This window comes from Dasypus novemcinctus, chromosome 5 (genome assembly GCF_030445035.2).
Source record: "Dasypus novemcinctus isolate mDasNov1 chromosome 5, mDasNov1.1.hap2, whole genome shotgun sequence".
NCBI classification, from domain to species: Eukaryota; Metazoa; Chordata; class Mammalia; order Cingulata; family Dasypodidae; genus Dasypus; species Dasypus novemcinctus.
This window is the reverse complement of record NC_080677.1, coordinates 7,588,440-7,606,347: the sequence shown is the minus strand read 5'-3', so window position 1 is coordinate 7,606,347 and position 17,908 is coordinate 7,588,440.

Below are 17,908 nucleotides of genomic sequence, written 5' to 3'. Positions count from 1 at the left end.
CTATTCAATTCCTAGATTATTCTCTAGAATTCTGTCGATTGGCATTTACATACCTAGGCTATCATTTTCAGCCACATCCACATTTGTAAACTAGCTGTTACTCACTATATGTTGCCCTCTGCTGTATACATTTTCACACTTTTACTGTAAAGCTAATTAAAACTTCTACATACATTAAACATCAATAGTTCATCTCAGTCCTCCTCTTATCTCCTTTAAGAATCCACTACCTACCACCGGGTCTTGAAGATATTTTCCTACAATTTCTTCTAGAAGCTTTACAGTTCTTGCTTTTATTTTCAGGTTTTTGATATATTTTGAGTTAATTTTTGTATAAGGTGTGAGATACAGGTCCTCTTTCTTTCTTTCAGCTATGGATATCTAGGTTTTCAACACCATTTGTTGAATGGACCATTCTGCCCGAGCTGTGTGGGTTTGGCAAGCTAGTAAAAAATCACTTGACCATACATGTGAGGGTCTGTTTAACCATCAATTTGGTTCCATTGGTCTATGTATCTGTCTTGATGCCAGCACCATGTTGTTTTTACCACTATAGCGAGGTAATATGATTTAAAGTCTGGAGGTTAGAGTTTGCTTTTCCTTTTTAAGATGTTTCTGGCTATTTAGGAGACCTTACCCTTCCAAATAAATTTGATAATAGTGTTTTCAATTAAAAAATGCTAGTGAAATTTTTATCAGGATTGCATTGAATCTGTATATCAATTTAAGTAGAATTGACATCTTAATGATATTTAGTCTTCCAATCCATGGGCATGGAATGTTCTTCCAGTTAATTAGGCCTTTTTTGATTTCTTTTAACACTGAGTTGCAGTTTTCTGAATACAAGTGCTTTACATCCTTGGTTAGGCTTATTCCTGACTATTTGAGTTTTATCGGTCATATTTTATTTTATTTTATTTTATTTTCTCTATTTTTAAAAAAATGTTACATTAAAAAATATGTGGTCCCTATATACCCCCCACCCCCCTCACTCCACTCCTCCCACATCAACAACCTCTTTCGTCATTGTGGGACATTCATTGCATTTGGTGAATACATTTTGGAGCACCGCTGCACCACATAGATAGTGGTTTACATTGTAGTTTGCACTCTCCCCCAGTCCACCCAGTGGGCCATGGCAGGACATACAATGTCCAGCATCTGTCCCTGCAGTACTACCCAGGACAACTCCAAGTCCTGACAATGACCCCACATTGTATCTCTTCTTCCCTCTCCCTACCCTCAGCAATGACCGTGGTCACTTTCTCCACATCAGTGCTACAGTTTTAGTTACTTTTATTGCTAGACCCTTCATTTCTAGACTATTTTCCAGGCCTCTCTCTCCTGTCTTTTCTTTTCAGGCTCTAGCACACCCTTTAGTATTTCCCGAAAATCTGGTCTTTTGCTTAGAAATCCTCTCAGTTTCCGTTTATCTGTGAGTATTCTAATCTTGCCCCCATTTTTGACATGCAGTCTTGCTGGATATAAGATTCTTGGCTGGAAGTTTTTCTCTTGTAGTGTCTTAAATTTATCATACTACTGTCTTCTTGCCTCCATTGTTTCTGGTGAGAAATCAGCATTTAATCTTATTGGGTATCCCTTATATGTTATGCATTATTTTCTCTTGCTGTTCTCAGAATTCTCTCTTTGTCTTTGGCATTTGACACTCTGATGAGTATTTGTCTCAGAGTTGGTCTATTTGGATTTTTTTGGATGGGAGTACATTGTGCTTCTTGGATATGAATATCTATGTCCTTCAATAGGGCTGGGAAATTTTCTACCATTATTTATTCAAATATTTCTTCTGCCCCTTTTCCCTTCTCTTCTCCTTCTGGGACACCAATGACACATATGTTTGCATACCATTTTTGTAGTCATTTAATTCTCTGAGACTTTGTTTAAATTTTTCCATTCTTTTCTTCATCTGTTCTTTTGTATGTTCACTTTCAGAGGCCATTTCTTCAAGGTCACCAATCCTTTCTTCTGCCTCCTCAAATCTGCTATTATATGATTCCAGTGATTTTTAATTTCATTCCCATAAAGTCTGTTATTTTTCTATGTATGCTTTCAAATTCTTCTTCATGCTCATCCAGTGTCTTCTTAATATCCTTAATCTCTTTAGCTATTTCATTGAATTTATTAAGGAGATTTGTTTGAACATCTATAATTAGTTGTCTCAACTCCTTTATGTCATCTGGAGGCTTATCTTGTTCCAACTGGGCCATAACTTCCTGTTTCTTGTGTGAATTGTAATTTTTTGCTGATGTCTTGGCATCTGGCTTACTAGAGTATTTATTCTGGCTGTAGTTTTCCCTTTAGTTTAGGGCTTCCTGCCATTTCTCCTTTGCTGGTTGTGCAGTAGGAGCCAAGGGTGTAGTTGGTGCTGTGAGCTGCGGAGGCTCAAGCTGCCTTCATTATCCCAGGGACCAATGAAGCATCTCCCAACTTTCTCCTTTGCCAGAGTTATGGACAGAGTTACAGCTGTGTGGAATAATCCAAGTTGTGTAGGCATAGACTGTGATTGCCCAAAGAGACTGATGAAGCTTCACACCCCTCCCTCCCCTGCCTGGGGCAGGGATGGAGCTGCAGGTGTGGGCAGCAATCTGTGCAGTGCGGGTCCAAGATGACTGCAGTTGCCTTGGTAGACTTCAAACTATTCAGTCTGTGCCAGCCAAACGTACCTCCAGTTACCTGGATAGGCTGGTGCAGGGCTTGCCAGCCTCCTCCCTGCCAGAGGTGGGGTTGAAGCCTAGGCTAGGGCTGCAGTCTGATCTGTGTCAAAGAAACTGGTTCCTGTTGTCACTGTGATTCCCCTCATGCTGCGGGCAGAGTCAAAATGGCAGCCACCAGCCTCTTTCCGACTTGGACACACTCATACCCCAGCTGCTCCTAGGGTTATTCCTTAGCCAGCCAAGTCTACTAATCAGTAGCTAAAATTGGTGGCCGACCATCTTCTCCTCCTCTGTTTTTGGGAAATGGAGCTTCTAATTCCAGCCACAGAGTAGCTCCTGGGGTGGCTTGTGCTGCCCAAGTCTGATGATAACTGGCCTCCATGGTTTGGCTGGTAATTTCCTGGAAAGGCTGGCTCAGGTCCCCCCACCTTCCTCCTTATCAGAGGTGGGGCTGGGGCCTAGGCTAGAGCTGCAATTTGATCTCAGTGGAAAGAAGCCAGTCCCTCCCAACACTGTGATTTTCAGTCTGCCCTGCTTCACCTCATGCTAGGCGTGGTGTTAAGATGGCAGATACTGGACTCTTTCTGACTTGGACAGGTTCAAACTTTAGCTGTTTTTAGAATGACACTTCAGCCCACTGAGTTTACTCATCAGTAGCTGAAGTTGGTGCCAACTGTCTCTTCCTCCCTGTTTTGGGGAAGTGGAACTTTCAATTCCAGTCACAGAACAGCTCTCAAGGTGGCTTGTGCCTCCAGTGGAGGATGGGCACTGACCTCTGTGGTGTGGAGCTCTCTACTTAAGAATCTTTTCTGCAGATAGGCAGTCTTCTCCCTCCATTCCTTAGGGATGTTGCAGGATGCTCTTCTGGTCTCCTGGAGCCCCCAAACAAGTGCTTCAGCTAGCTCCAGATAGCCCTGTGTGTTTGCTAACTGCCCTGTAGCAGGAGCTCACTCTAGGAGCTCCTTACTCTACTGCTGTCTTGCTGGTTCTGATTCCAGTGTACTTTTAATTTCATTTATTAAGGCTTTCATTCCCACAGATCTGCTATTTTTCTATGTATGCTTTCAAATTCTTTTTTGTGCTCATCCAGCATCTTCTTAACATCCTTAATCTCTTTATCCATCCCATTTAACTTATTAAAGAGATTTGTTTGAACAACTGTGATTAGTTGTTTCAACTCCTTTATGTCATCTGGAGGCTTATCTTGTTCCTTTAACTGGACCATATCTTCCTGTTCCTTGATGTGGATTGCAAATTTTGTTGATGTGTTGGCATCTGGCTTACCTGAGTATTTATTCTGGGTGCAGTTTCTCTCTTTAGTGCTTTTTTGCCCTTTCTCCTTTGCTGGTTGTGCAGTAGGAGCCAAGGGTGTAGTTGATGCTATAAGCTGTGGAGGCTCAAGCTGCCCTCATTGCAACAGGGACTGATGCAGTTTATCCCAACTTTCTCCTTTGCCAGGATTAGGGACAGAGTCACAGCTGTGTGGAAGAATCCATATCATGCAGGCCTAGACTGTAGTTGCCCAGAGAGACTGATGAAGCTTCACACCCTTTTCTCCCCTGCCTGAGGCAGGAATGGAGCTGCAGGTGTGGGCAGCAATCTATGCAGTGTGGGTCCAAGATTACCATAGTTGCCCTGGTAGACCTCAAACTATTCAGTCTATGCCAGCCAAATGTACCTGTAGTTACCTGGATAGGGTGGTTCGGGGGCCACCAGCCTCCTCCATGCCAGACGTGGGGCTGAAGCTTAGCCTAGGGCTGCAGACCTATCTGGGTGAAGGAAGCTGGTCCCTGCAGTCACTGTGATTTTCATTCTACCCCACTTCCCCTCATGTATCAGGCATGGAGTTAAGATGGTGGCTATCGGCCTCTTTCTGACTTGAACAGGTTCAAACTTTAGCTGTTCTCAGGATTATATTTTAGCCAGAATTTACTAATCAGTAGTTGAAGCTGGTGCCCAACCGTCTCTTCCTCTCCCATTTTTGGGAAGTAGAGCTTTCAATTCCAGCCGCGGAACAGCTCCAGAGGTGGCTTGTGCCTCCAGTGGAGGATGGCCACTGGCCTCAGGGGTGTAGAGCACTCTACTTACAAGTCTTTTCTGCAGATGGGTAGTCACTTTCTTCCATTCCATACATTCAGGTATGTTGCAGGATGTTCTTCTGGTCTCCTGGAGCCCCCAAACAGGTGTTTTAGAGAGTTCTGGGTGATTACTAACTGCTCTGTAGCACAAGCTGATTCTGGGAGCTCCTTAGTCTGCCACCATCTTGCTGGTTGTCCCTGTCTTTTTACTTTTGCCAAAATTATTTGTCCAAATATGTAGATCTTTTTCTGAACTCTATTCTGTTCCATTGATCTCTCTATCTGTCTTTACAGAGATATCACACTCTTTTGATTTTAATATATATATATTTTAATTTTTTTGTCTTTTTTTTAAATGTTACATTCAAAAATTATGAGGTCCCCATATATCCCCCACCCCTCTAACCCCACTCCTCCCCCCATAAAAACAACCTCCTCCATCATTATGAGACATTCATTGCATTTGGTGAATACATCTCTGAGCACCACTGCACCTCATGGTCAATAGTCCACACCATAGCCCACACTCTCCCACAGTCCACCCAGTGGGCCATGGGAGGACATACAATGTCTGGTAACTGTCGCTGCAGCACCACCCAGGGCAACTCCAACCCCCGAAAATGCCCCCACATCTCATCTCTTCCTCCCAATCCCTACCCCCAGCAGCCACCATGACCACTTTCTCCACACCAATGCCACATTTTCTTCGATTACTGATCACAATAGTTCATGAATAGAATATCAGTAAGTCCACTCTAATCCATACTCTATTCCTCCATCCTGTGGACCTTAGAATGGTTCTGTCCACTCCACATCTATATCAAGAGGGGGCTTAGATTCCACATGGATGCTGGATGCAATTCTGCTTTCAGCTGTAGGCACTCTTGGCTCCCTGGTATGGTGGTTAACCTTCTTCACCTCCATATTAGCTGATAGGGTAAGTCCCATAAACCAGGGTGTAGGAGTTGCAAGTCTGTTGAGGCTCAGGGCCTGGCTATCACATGGTCAGTCCAGAGATTCAGGTCCCCTGGGTATACACTAAACCCCAGCACCAACTACAGTTCTGGTAAAAGTAACTGGAGAGGCTTGTGGACAAAGATCACATCTAAGTCCAGATCCATCACACAGAAACACAAACTCCAAAGTAGGGTCGACTGACGTGGCACTGAATTCCATCTGCCATGACCATAGTACCTGTGGGTCTCTGTAGCCCTCAGAAGAACCAATATGTGGGGTTGTATCTACTTTATCTGTCTCTGGGACTCTGATCAGGTGTGCATAAGGGCAACCCCTCTGATAACCTCTTGGCTCTTTTTGGAGACTCATAGCTATATAAACTCATTTGTCCTTTCTATTTCCCCCTTTTCTTCAGGTCAAAAAGCATTTTTAACTGCTGGTATTACATGTAGACTGAGATATTCTGCTGGTCCGAGTTGACCCTTTTATCCAAGGTCATTTTCTAGTTACATCATCAGCTGGTACTTGGTAGTAATCTCTCGGTGCCAGGGAGGCTCATCCCCAGGAGTCATGTCTCATGCTGGGAGGAAGGCAACACATTTACGTGCTGAGTTTGGCTTTGAGATTGGCCACATTTGAGCAACATGGAGGCTCTCAGGAGGTAACTCTTAGGCACCCTGCAGCTCTACTCCTTGTTCTTATTTCAGGTGCACAGGCTTACAAGCATAGTCATTAGTGTCAAGGATTCATTGTTGGACCTTCCTTCTTTTTTGGTCTTTGCCATTGCACTTGGGGGATTGTTGCCGTTCCTTCATGTATCTTTAGTAAGTCTTAAAGGCAGCCAGTGTTAACCTTCCAACGTCGTTCTTCTTTTTGAGTCATATTCTGGATAATTTGCATTTCCACATGAATTTTAGAACTTGTCAATTTCTCAAAAGTCTTCTGGAATTTTAACCAGGATTGCTTAAATCTACAGATCCATTCGGAAAGAATGGACTTCTTAAGCATGTTGAGTCTTCTGACCCTGAGTATGATGTATCTCTACATTTGTATTCTTTAACTTCTCTTATTTATTGCAGTTTTCATTTTAAATGTCTTTCACATCTTTTGTCAGATTAGTCATTAAAAGTGTAATATTTTGATGCTATTGTAAATGGAGTTATTTTTTAAAATTCCAATCTTTTATAAGTTTTTGTTAGTATGTAGACACATATTGGATTTTTGTACATTGATCTTGTATCCTGCAAAGTTACTAAACTCACTTTTTGTTCTAGTATCTTTTTTTGTAGATTCCATCAGATTTTCTACAGATCCTGCCACTGTGAATAAATATGGTTTAATTCTTCCCTTCCAATCCATATACTTTTTATTTATTTTTACTGCATCATAGCACTGGCTGTAACCTTCAGCATAATCCAGTATTGATTAGAGATGTTTGGTTGCTGACGCTTGTGAGGGAAAGGAGTGAAGTCTTTAGTCTTTCATCACTGAGTATAATGTTAGCTATAGGTTTTTCATAATTAACTTTCTTTTTTTTTAGGAGGTCTCAGGGATTGAACTGAGTACTTTATATGTGGGAAGCAGGCACTTAACCACTTGAGCTACATGCACTCCGCTATAATTAACTGTTTTCTTAAGGATTTATTTTTTTATTCCCCCACCCCCACCCCTGACCTGATTTTTTTTTTTTTCTGTCTCTGTCCATTTGCTGTGTGATCTTCTGATTCAGTTCTCTTTTTGTCTTCTCTTCTTGTTTTTCTCCTCTACAATTTCCCAATCCTGGGAATCTCTGATGTGGAGAGAGGTTCCCTGTCAATTGCACCACCTCAGTTTCTGGTTCCTGCTGTACTTCACCTTCACTCTCACCTTTGTTTCTCTTTTGTTGTGTCATCATATTGTTGCATAATTCCCTTACATGGGCACTGGATAACCACGTGGGAACTTGGTTTGCTGCACAGTCATTTGGCTCACCACGTGGGCACTTGGCTTGCCTCACAGGTACCTACATGGGCACTTGGCTTGCTGTGTAGGCCCTGGCTTGCTGCATAGGCATGCTTTCTCTTCTTTTTCACCAGGAGGCCCCAGGGATTGAACCCAGGTCCTTACATGTGGTAGGCAGAGGCCTTATCACTTGAGCCACGTATGCTTCCCCATAATTACTTTTTAATAGGCTGAGGGAGTTTTCTTTTATTTTCAGTTTGCTAAGGGATTCTAATTTGGAATAGATGTTGGATTTTGCAAGTGTTTTTCTGCTTTTATGAGATTATTATATGGTTTTTCATTTTTTGTTTTGTTAATATGGTAAATCACATGGATTGTTTTAAACCAACCTTGTATACCTAAGGTAAATACTACTTTTTCAGAATATATAACTTTTCAATATATTATTGGGTTCAATTTACTATTATTTTGTTTAATATTTTGCATTTATGCTATAAGATTTATTTGTGTATAGTTTTCCTTTCCTTTAAATCTTTGTCTTATTTTGGTACCAGAGTAATCTTGGCCTTATAGAATTAGTTTAGAAGAATTCCCTCCTTTTCAATATTCTGGAAAAGTTTGGTAGAATTACCATTATTTTTGTCTTACTTCTTGGTAAAATTCACCAGTGAAGTCATTTGGCCATTTAATTTTCTTTATGGGAAGATTTCTAACTACAAATTCAATTTTTAAAACAGATATAGGGCTCCACAGGTTATCTCTTTCTTTTGAGTGATCTTTGGTAGTTTGTGACTTTCAAGGAATTTATCTATTTTATCTAAATTGCCAAATTTAGTGGCATAAAGTTTTCATTATATTTCATTATTATTCTCTTAATATGTGTAGAATCTGTTATAATATCTCCCCTCTCATACCTGATATTAACAAATTGTGCCTTCATTATTTTGTTCTTGACCACTCTGCCTAGAAGTTGTCAGACTTTGGTTTCTGTATTGTTTTACATTTTACATTTGCTTATATTTCCTTGATTGCCAGTCTGATCTCTGTTATTTTCTTTTATCTTAATCTTGTTTTGATTGACTTTTCATTTTTAGTTTCTAAATGCTAAAGCTGAGGTCATTGATTTGAGACATTCATTCTTCCTAATGTAGATGTACAATGGCATAAATTTCACCCAAAGTATTTTTTAAGTGGCATCTCACAAATATTGGCATGTTGTGCTTTCATTTTCATTCAGCTTTAAGTATTTTCTAGTTTGACTTTTGATTTCTTCTTTGATCCATGAGTTTTTTAGAAGCATGTTATTTAGTTTCTAAAATTTGAGATTTTTCATATATATTTCTAACTTAATTCCATTTTAGTCAGTGAACATTCTTTGAATGACTTTTTAAAATTTATTTTTATTTATTTATTTATTTTTTACACTTTTTTTTCATTAATGTTAATAGTAACTTTAATCCTTTTAAATTTGTAAGACATGTTCTGTGGCCCAGAATATGGTCCATGTTCTACGTGCACTTGAGAAGAATATGTATTATGCTATAGTTCAGTGGAGCATTACGTAAATATCATCTAGGTTAAGTTGTTAGATAGAATTGCATAAATCTTCTGTATCTGTGCTGATTGTCTTAGTTTTCCAGGGCTGCTGTTACAAAGCACCACCGACTAGTTGGCTTATACAACAGGAATTCATTGTCTCCCAGATTTAGTAGCTAAATGTCTCAAATCAAGATATCATCCGGGCCCTGCTTTTTCTGAGGTCCACAGGAGTCTGCAATCTGCAGCTCACCCTCTGCCTCGGTCACATGGCTGACTCTCTTCCTATCTGTGTCCTCTGATCCCCAATACCTGTGTCCACGATTCCTTGCTTATCAGTACTCCAGTTACACTAGATTAAGACGTTCCCTCCTTCATTTTGGCCTCACTTCAACTCATAACTTCTTCAAAGATCTTATTTACAAGTGGGCTCACATCCACAGGACTACGGGTTAGGACTTGAACGTGTCATTGTGGGGACATGATTCAATCCCTAGAACGGCTATTGAAAGAGGGGATAGTATAATCTCTGGCTATAATTGTAGATTTTTCTATTTCTCCTTGCATTTCTTTCATAAGTTTTTGCTTCATATAATTTTTCATGTTCTGTGATAGGTGCATAGACATTTAAAACTGTTGCCTTTACCATTATGAAATGGTCTTTTTTAACCCTGATAATATTCTTTACTCTTATAGTAATAGTGGTATGTTGAATTCTGTACCCCTGAAAAGCATGGTGTGAATCTTAATACATTCCTGTGGCTGTGAACCCATTGTAAGTAGGAACTCTTGATGAGCTTCTTCAGTTAAGATGTCACCCAACTCAATCAGCATGGGTCTTAATCCTATTACTGGAGGCTTTATGAAGACAAAGTCATGTGGAGGAGTAGAAGCTGGAAGTCAACAGAACCTGGAAGAGAAAGGAGAGAATGCTGGCATTTATTTTGCCATGTGATGGAAGAGCCAAGGACTCCAGGATTTCTGACAGCCGGCCTGGAGCCCAGTTGTCTTCTGGGAGATAACATTGCCCCGCTGATGTCTCCATTTTGGATTCTCTTATACCAAAAAAATGTAACCTAATAAATTCCCATTGTTTAAGCCAACCAATTTTTTGGTATTTGTGATTACTCCCAGGGAACAAAGTATACTTTTATTAGTGTTAAGATGAAATATCTTTTTCCTTTTTTTCCATCCTATTATTCTTTTTTTTTTAAGATTTATTTATTTTTTATTTCTCTCCCCTTCTCTCCCCCACCCCCAGTTGTCTGCTCTCTGTGTCCATTCACTGTGTGTTCTTCTGTGTCTGCTTGTATTCTTGTCAGCGGCACCCGGAATCTGTGTCTTGTTTAGTTGCGTCATCTTGCTGCGTCAGCTCTCCGTGTGTGCGGTACCATTCCTGGGGAGGCTGCACCTGTTTCACACTGGGCGGCTCTCCTTACCATCCTATTACTCTCAACCAAGTTTTGTCATTATATTTCAAGTGTTTCTTATAGGCAACATAAGTGAATCTTTGATCGTTATTTTTTTATCCAATCTGACAAGTTCTGTCTTTTAATTAAAGGTTAGGCCCATTAATAGTTAATGTGATTAATGTTCTTTTATATATGCTAGCTAATTTAACATCATTGTCAGTGTTGAGTCTATTCTAATTGATTATTTTTTCTTAATTATGGGTTGTTGTCTTCCTTCTTTTTTGTCCCAATAATTTTTAAAATTAATTAGTTAATTTTTATTAGAGAAGATGTAGGTTTGCAGGAGAACCAAACAGAAAATACAGTTCCCATTTGTAACTTCTATTATTTGTTTATTTACTTGTTTTTATTAGAGAAGTTCTTGGTTTACAGAAAATCATGCATAAAATACAGAATTTCCATATATCATTTTTATTAACACCTTATATTAGTGTGGTTAATTTGTCACAATTCATGAAAGAACATTCTTATAATTGCACTACATAGTTTACAATAGGGCATACTGTTTGTATTGTACAGTTCTATGTTTTCTGTTTTTTTTTTAAATTTTATTTTAGTAACATATATATAACCTAAAATTTCCTCTTTTAACCAGTCAAATTTATAATTCATTGCTGTTAATTGCATTCACAATGTTGTACTAGCATCACCACCATCCATTACCAAAACTTTTCCATTAACCCAAATAGAAACTCTGTAAAATTTAAGTATTAATTACCCATTTCATCCCCCACCCTGGCCCCTCGTAACCTATATTACAGTTTTTGACTCAACGAATTTGCTTATTCTAATTATTTAATATCAGTGAGATTGTATAGTATTTGTCCTTTTGTGTCTGATTTCTTTCACTCAACATGATGTCTTCATTTGTGTTGTTGCCTGTATTCAAATCTCATTCCTTTTTATGGCAGAATAATATTCCATTGTGTATATCGATAACATCTTGTTTATCCATTCATCACTTCGTGCATGCTTGGGTTGCTTCCGTCTTTTGGCTATTGTGAGTAAAGCTGATATGAACATTGGTGTGCAAGTATCTTTTTGAATTCTGCTTTCAGTCCTTTTGGGTATACACCTAGAAATGGGATTGCTGGGTCCTATGATAATTCTATACTTAGCTTTCTGAAGAACTACCAAACAGTCTTCCACAGTGGCTGAATCATTTTACCTTCTTACCAACAATGAGTGAGTGTTTCTATATCTCCATATCCTCTCTAACACTTGTAATTTAAAAATAGTATCTGTTCTAGTGGGTGTGAAATGGTTCTCACTGTGGTATTGTTTTGTATTTCCCTGGTGGTTAATGATGTTGACCATCTTTTCATGTGCTTCTGGCCATTTGAATATTTTCTTTGGAGAAATATCCGTTCAAGCCTTTTGACCAAGTTTTAATTTGGTTGTTTGTCTGTCATTGAGTTGTATGATTCCTTAAATGTTCTGGATATTAAATCCTTATTGGATGTCTTGTTTCTAAATATTTTGTCCCATTCAGTATCTGTCTTTTTATTTTCATGGTAAGTCCTTGGATGGATGTACACAAGTTTTAAATTTTGATGAGGTCCCATTTATCTATTTTATCTATTTTTTTCTTTTATTGCTCATGCTTTGGGTGTACAGTCTAAGAAACCATTATCTAACACAAGGTCTTGAAAGTGCTTCCCTATGTTTTCTTCTAGGAGTATTATGTCCAGGCCCTTATATTTAGGCCTTTGATCTATTTTGTGTTAATTTTTGTGTGTAGTGTAACATAGAGGTCTAGTTTTCCCAGCACCGTTTGTTGAAGAGACTATTCTTTCTCGACTGAGTGGACTTGGCACCCTTGTCAAAAAACAATTGGCCATAGATGTGAGGGTTGATTTTTGAAGTTTGATTCCATTGATATTTTTAACTGGCCTTGTGCCAGTATCATGCTGTGTTTTAGTACTCAGGCTTTGTAATACATTTGAAGATTGAGGAGTGTGAGTCATCCCCTTCTTTTTCAAAATTGCTTTGGCTATTCAGGACATCTTAGTCTTGCATATAAATCTGATGTTTGGCTTTTCCATTTCTGCAATTAGGCTGTTGGAATTTTGATTGGGATGGCATTGAATCTGTAAATCACTTTGAGTAGTATTGGCATCTTAACAATATTTAGACTTCTAATCCAGGAACATGGAATGTCTTTCCATGTATTTATGTCTTCTTTGATTTCTTTAGCAATGCTTTGTAGTTTTCAGTGTCCAGATCCTTTATATCCCTGGTTAAATTTATTCCTAGATATTTGTTTTTTTCAGTTGCTATCGTAAATGGAATTATTTTCTTGAATTCTTCTTTAAATTGTTCATTTTCTGTGTATAAAAACACTACTGTGTGTTGATCTTGTACTTGCCACATTTCTGAATTCATTTATTACCTCAAATAATTTTGTTGCATTTTTGTCAGGGTTTTCTGTATATAGGATCATATCCTCTGGAAATAGGGAAAGTTCACTTCTTTCTTTCTAATTTGGATACCTTTTATTTCTTTCTCTTTCCATTGTAGTAGAACTTCCCTTACAATGTTGAATAACACTGGCTTCAGTGGGCATCCCTGCCTTGTTCCCGATCTTAGAGGGAAAGATTCCAGTCTTTCACCATTGAGTATGCTGTTGTGGATTTTTCATAGATGCCTTTTATCATGTTGATTCCTGCTATTCCTAGCTTTTAAAGTGTTTTTATCAGGAAGGGGTGCTGGGTTTTGTCAATTGCCTTTTCTGCATCAGTTGAGATGATTATGTGGATTTTTTTCTTGCTAGTGTTTTGTTGAGTATATTTGCATTTATGTTCATAAGGTATAGTGGTGTGTAAATTTCTTTCTTGTGGTATCTGGCTTTGGTATGATGTTTGCCTCGTAGAGTGAGTTGGGAAGTGTTTTCTCCACTTCAAATTTTTGGAAGCATTTTGAGCAGGATTGGTGTTAATTCTTCTTGGAATATTTGGTGAAGTTCACCAACAATGCCATCTGGTCCTAGGCTTGTCTTTATTGGGAGGTTTTTGATGACTAATTCAACCTCTTTACTTGTTATTTCTCTGTTGAGATACTCTATTTCTTCTTGACTCAAATAAGGTAGTTTGTGTTTCTAGGAATTTGTACTAGGTTATCTAATTTGTTGGTGTGCAATTGTTCATAGTATCCTCTTCTAATCCTTTTTATTTCTGTGATGTTGGTAGTAATGTTTTCCCTTCATTTCTGATTTCAGTTATTTGTATCCTTTCTTTATTTTTCTGTCAGTTCAGGGAAAGGTTTGTCAATTTTATTGATCTTTCCAAAGAACCTACTTTTGGCTTTGTTGGTTCTCTCTATTCTTTATTTCATTTGTCTCTACTCTAATCTTTGTTATTTCTTTTCTTCTTCTTGCTTTAGGTTTAGTTTTCTCTTTTCTTTCCTAGATCCTCAGTTGTAAGGTTATATCTCTTATTTGAAAGCTATAAATCTCCCATTCAGCCCTGGCTTTGCTGTATCCTGTAAGCTTTGGTATTTTGTGTTTGCAGTTACATTTGCCTCAAGATATTCCTTTGTGATTTTTTTCTTTAATCCATTGGTTGTTTATGAGCAGGTTGCTTAATTTCTACATCCGTGTGAATTTTCCATTTCTATCTTTTGATTTCTAGCCTCATTCCATTGTGGTCAAAGAAGATGCATTGTAGGATTTCAGTATTTTTTAAAAATTTATTGAGACTTGTTCTGTGAACTAAATTTTGGTCTATCTTGGAGGAAAAAAATTTGTGCACTAGAGAGGAAAGTATATATATATTTTATAATTTTTAAATTTTTTTCTTTATTTTCTTTTAAATGTTACATTAAAAAAATATGAGGTCCTCATATACCCCCCACCCCATCCACACCACCCCTCCCTCATCAACAAACTCTTCCATCATTGTGGCATATCCACTGCACCTGGCAAATACATTCTGGAGAACCACTGCAGCACATGGACAATGGCCTGCATTGTAGCCCACACTCTCCCCCAGTCCACCCAGTGGGCCACGACAGGACACACAACATACAACATCTGTCCCTGAAGCACCACCTAGGACAATTCCAAATCCTGAAAATACCCCCACACCATATTTCTTCTTCCCTCTCCCGACCATCAGCAGCCACCGTGGCCACCCTCTCCACATCACTACTACAATTTCTTCCCTTACTAATCACAATAGTTCCCCAGCAGAACACCAGTAAGTTCACTCTAATCCATACTCTATTCCTCCATCTTGTGGACCTGGGATGGCTATGTCCAGTCCCCCTCTACATCAAGAGGGGGTTTAGATTCCACAGGGATGATGGATGCAATTTTCCTGCTTGCAGCTGTAGGCACTCTTGGCTCCCTGGTGTGGTGGTTGACCCTCTTCACCTCCCTGTCAGCTGGCCAGGGTAAGTCCAAAAAACCAGACTTGCAGACAGCAGCTGCAAGTCTGCTGAGGCCCAAGGCCTGGCCGTCACATGGGCAGTTCAGAGATTCAGGTCTCCTGAGTGTACACCAACCCAAACACCAACCACAGGTCCGGTAAAAGTGACAGAAGAGGCATGTGTAGAAAGTTTATATCTGAGTCCAACTCCATCACACTCAGGAACACAAACTCCAAAGTAGGGCTAACTGACATGGCCCTGAACTCAAGAGCCATCTGCCTTGACTGTAGAACCTGTGGGTCACTTCAGCCCTCAGGAGAACCAGCACCTGGGTTTCTATCTACCTTGGCTGTCTCTGGTACCCTGATGAGGCATGCATAAGCATCACCCCCTGATGACTTCCTGCCTCTTTTCTGGAGACTCTTCGCCATATAGCTCACTTGTCCTTTAAGAGGAAAGTATATTTTAATATTTTGGGATGAAGTGTTCTATATATGTCTTTAAAGTCCATTAGTTTATAGTATCATTCAATTTTTCTATTTCCTTATTTATCTTATATATAGATGTTCTATCCATTATTGAATGTAGTGTATTGAACTCTACTATTAATGTAGAATCATCTATTCTTCCTTCAAATCTGCCAGTATTTGTTTCATATGTGACATATTAGGTATATATATATATATTCATAATTTTATGTCTTCTTGTTGAATTGACCCTTTTATCAGTATGCAGTGACTTTTTTGTCCTTCATAGCTATTGACTTAAACTCTATTTTGTTGATATTAGTATTGCTACCCCAGATAACTTTTGGTTTCTATTTGCATGGTACACTTTTAACATCCTTTCACTTTAAATCTTACTTGTTTATTTTTTTATTTTTATTTTTTTTTACCATTTAAACATAGTTTATGTACATTTATGGCTGTATACAATAATAGCAAAGATTGTTCTTGTGTCTTTAAGTACATCGTGGTCAGGCACTTCTCAGAGAGTATCAAAACAGGAACGTTAACTCAAGCAGGGAGACAGTGTGTGGGGCCTGCACACCCACCGCCTGCGGCTCCTCCAGGCAGAGCACAGCCAGGACTGACTGCAGTCTGCAGTCTGCTACGTCTGCAGAACCACCTGTATTTCTTTACTTACTGATCACTCTCTAACTAAAACCAGGAGCAAAGCTTCTCATTTAAAGTCAGTTATAAATTAAAAACTCTTAAGAGCTGAATGTAAGAATTTCAAGTAAGTGGGGGAGTACTGGTACATATCCAGCAGCTGGGCCGGTTCACATCATACCTCTGGAGAACCGTTTCCATCTGAAGTGTCTTTACCTCTTCTTGGGACGTCCACTGATTCGCTGCTTACTGAAATATGTTATTTGCTAATTATTTAGACTCTGTCAGTTTGTCAAAGCAGAACTTTCTAAGTAAAGAATCTATTATCTAAATATATTCCAGACATCTATATTATGGAAACAAGACACCTTCATATTTAAAATACCTAAATAGTTCTATAATACAATATGCTTTTAATAACAGTACAAACCAGAGGAAACAAACTATGAAGGCTGCATAGGTGGTATCATTTGCACATTTCACAAAGCAATCATTTACAATAACTGATAAATAATTACTCCAGAAAGTCAGTATTCTTACAGAAAAAGAATTACCAGGCCACATAACGTTTGCTTCCAAAATAGACAAAATGCCTTCTGTTGGACTTCACTGTATCTCACAGATAGCAACCGAAAGAAAGGGGGCGGATATTCACACAGACTCAAGAAAACAACCCTTCTAAAGCCACGCTCTGAAAGTAGTAAGATTTAAACAGTGATTTTAGTTTCTCTCTTGAATGAGTGAATGGGGGCGCTGGGGGTCCACGTGTCACGTTGAGGTAAAGGAGTAGGAAATGGGGTGAAAGAAACAAGAACAAGGCCTTTGGCACCCACCGTCCTCTCACAGAGCAGGGGCCAAGGTTTCCAAACCAGCCAAATTTTGGGACGGCGTGTTAACAATGAAGATGGTTTATGAATTTTCAAAACAACTAAAGTTACAGTGGGACGCTTACAGCAGAGTACTGGCCTGCTGCGGGAATCCACCAGGAACACTACGTGTGCTTGTCACACCAAGCCAGAGAAGCAGATGTGCAAAACAACGCAGGCGTGCTTTGGGCTCAGCACACAGAGTGGGGCTGGGGTGGAGGCACGAGGAGCACTCCACACAACTTGAGAATGCTGGTGGATTAAACGGGACCTGGGGCCAGGTAACACCATCTGTCAGTTTCAGGTAATTGGAAAGCATTCAAACATAACGATCTGAATTATACATTGGGTTGCTAGAGGCTAAAGAAGTTCTCAAGTTCTTAACTTAGGCCAAGGTTTTAAAATAAATTCAAATATTCAAATTGCAGCTGGTTTGTTGGTTTTCAAATCGATTTGCCCCAATTTTTAAACAAGTTCTATTCTACTTGGGAAGAGTAGTAAAAGCCATCTGTATTTAGGAATAAAAAGCATTCTACAAATCGGTCTCATTTTAAAATTTCCTCCTTCAGCGTAACCTTCCATACTGCAATAAGCAATCTGCAGGACAAAGGGAAGGAGTATAAGCTGAGTGTGGACAGAATTCTCCAAGCAGAGTTACAAAGTCAACTCCCACCAAGATCAAAATAAGAGAGTTGTGAGGGGCAGCTGGTGCTGGAGCTCAACTCAAAAAGCCATGTTTAGTAAAACCCCTAGCACGTGAGAAAGGGGTGATGATTTAGATGCAGATCTTGCTTTCCAAGCTACAAACATTACAAGGCCTCCCAGGAATAACTGACCACACAGCAGGCATGCTTCTGTCAGAATCTGCAGCACCGTGCAGTGTGCCGTTAACTGGCAACAGAAGCA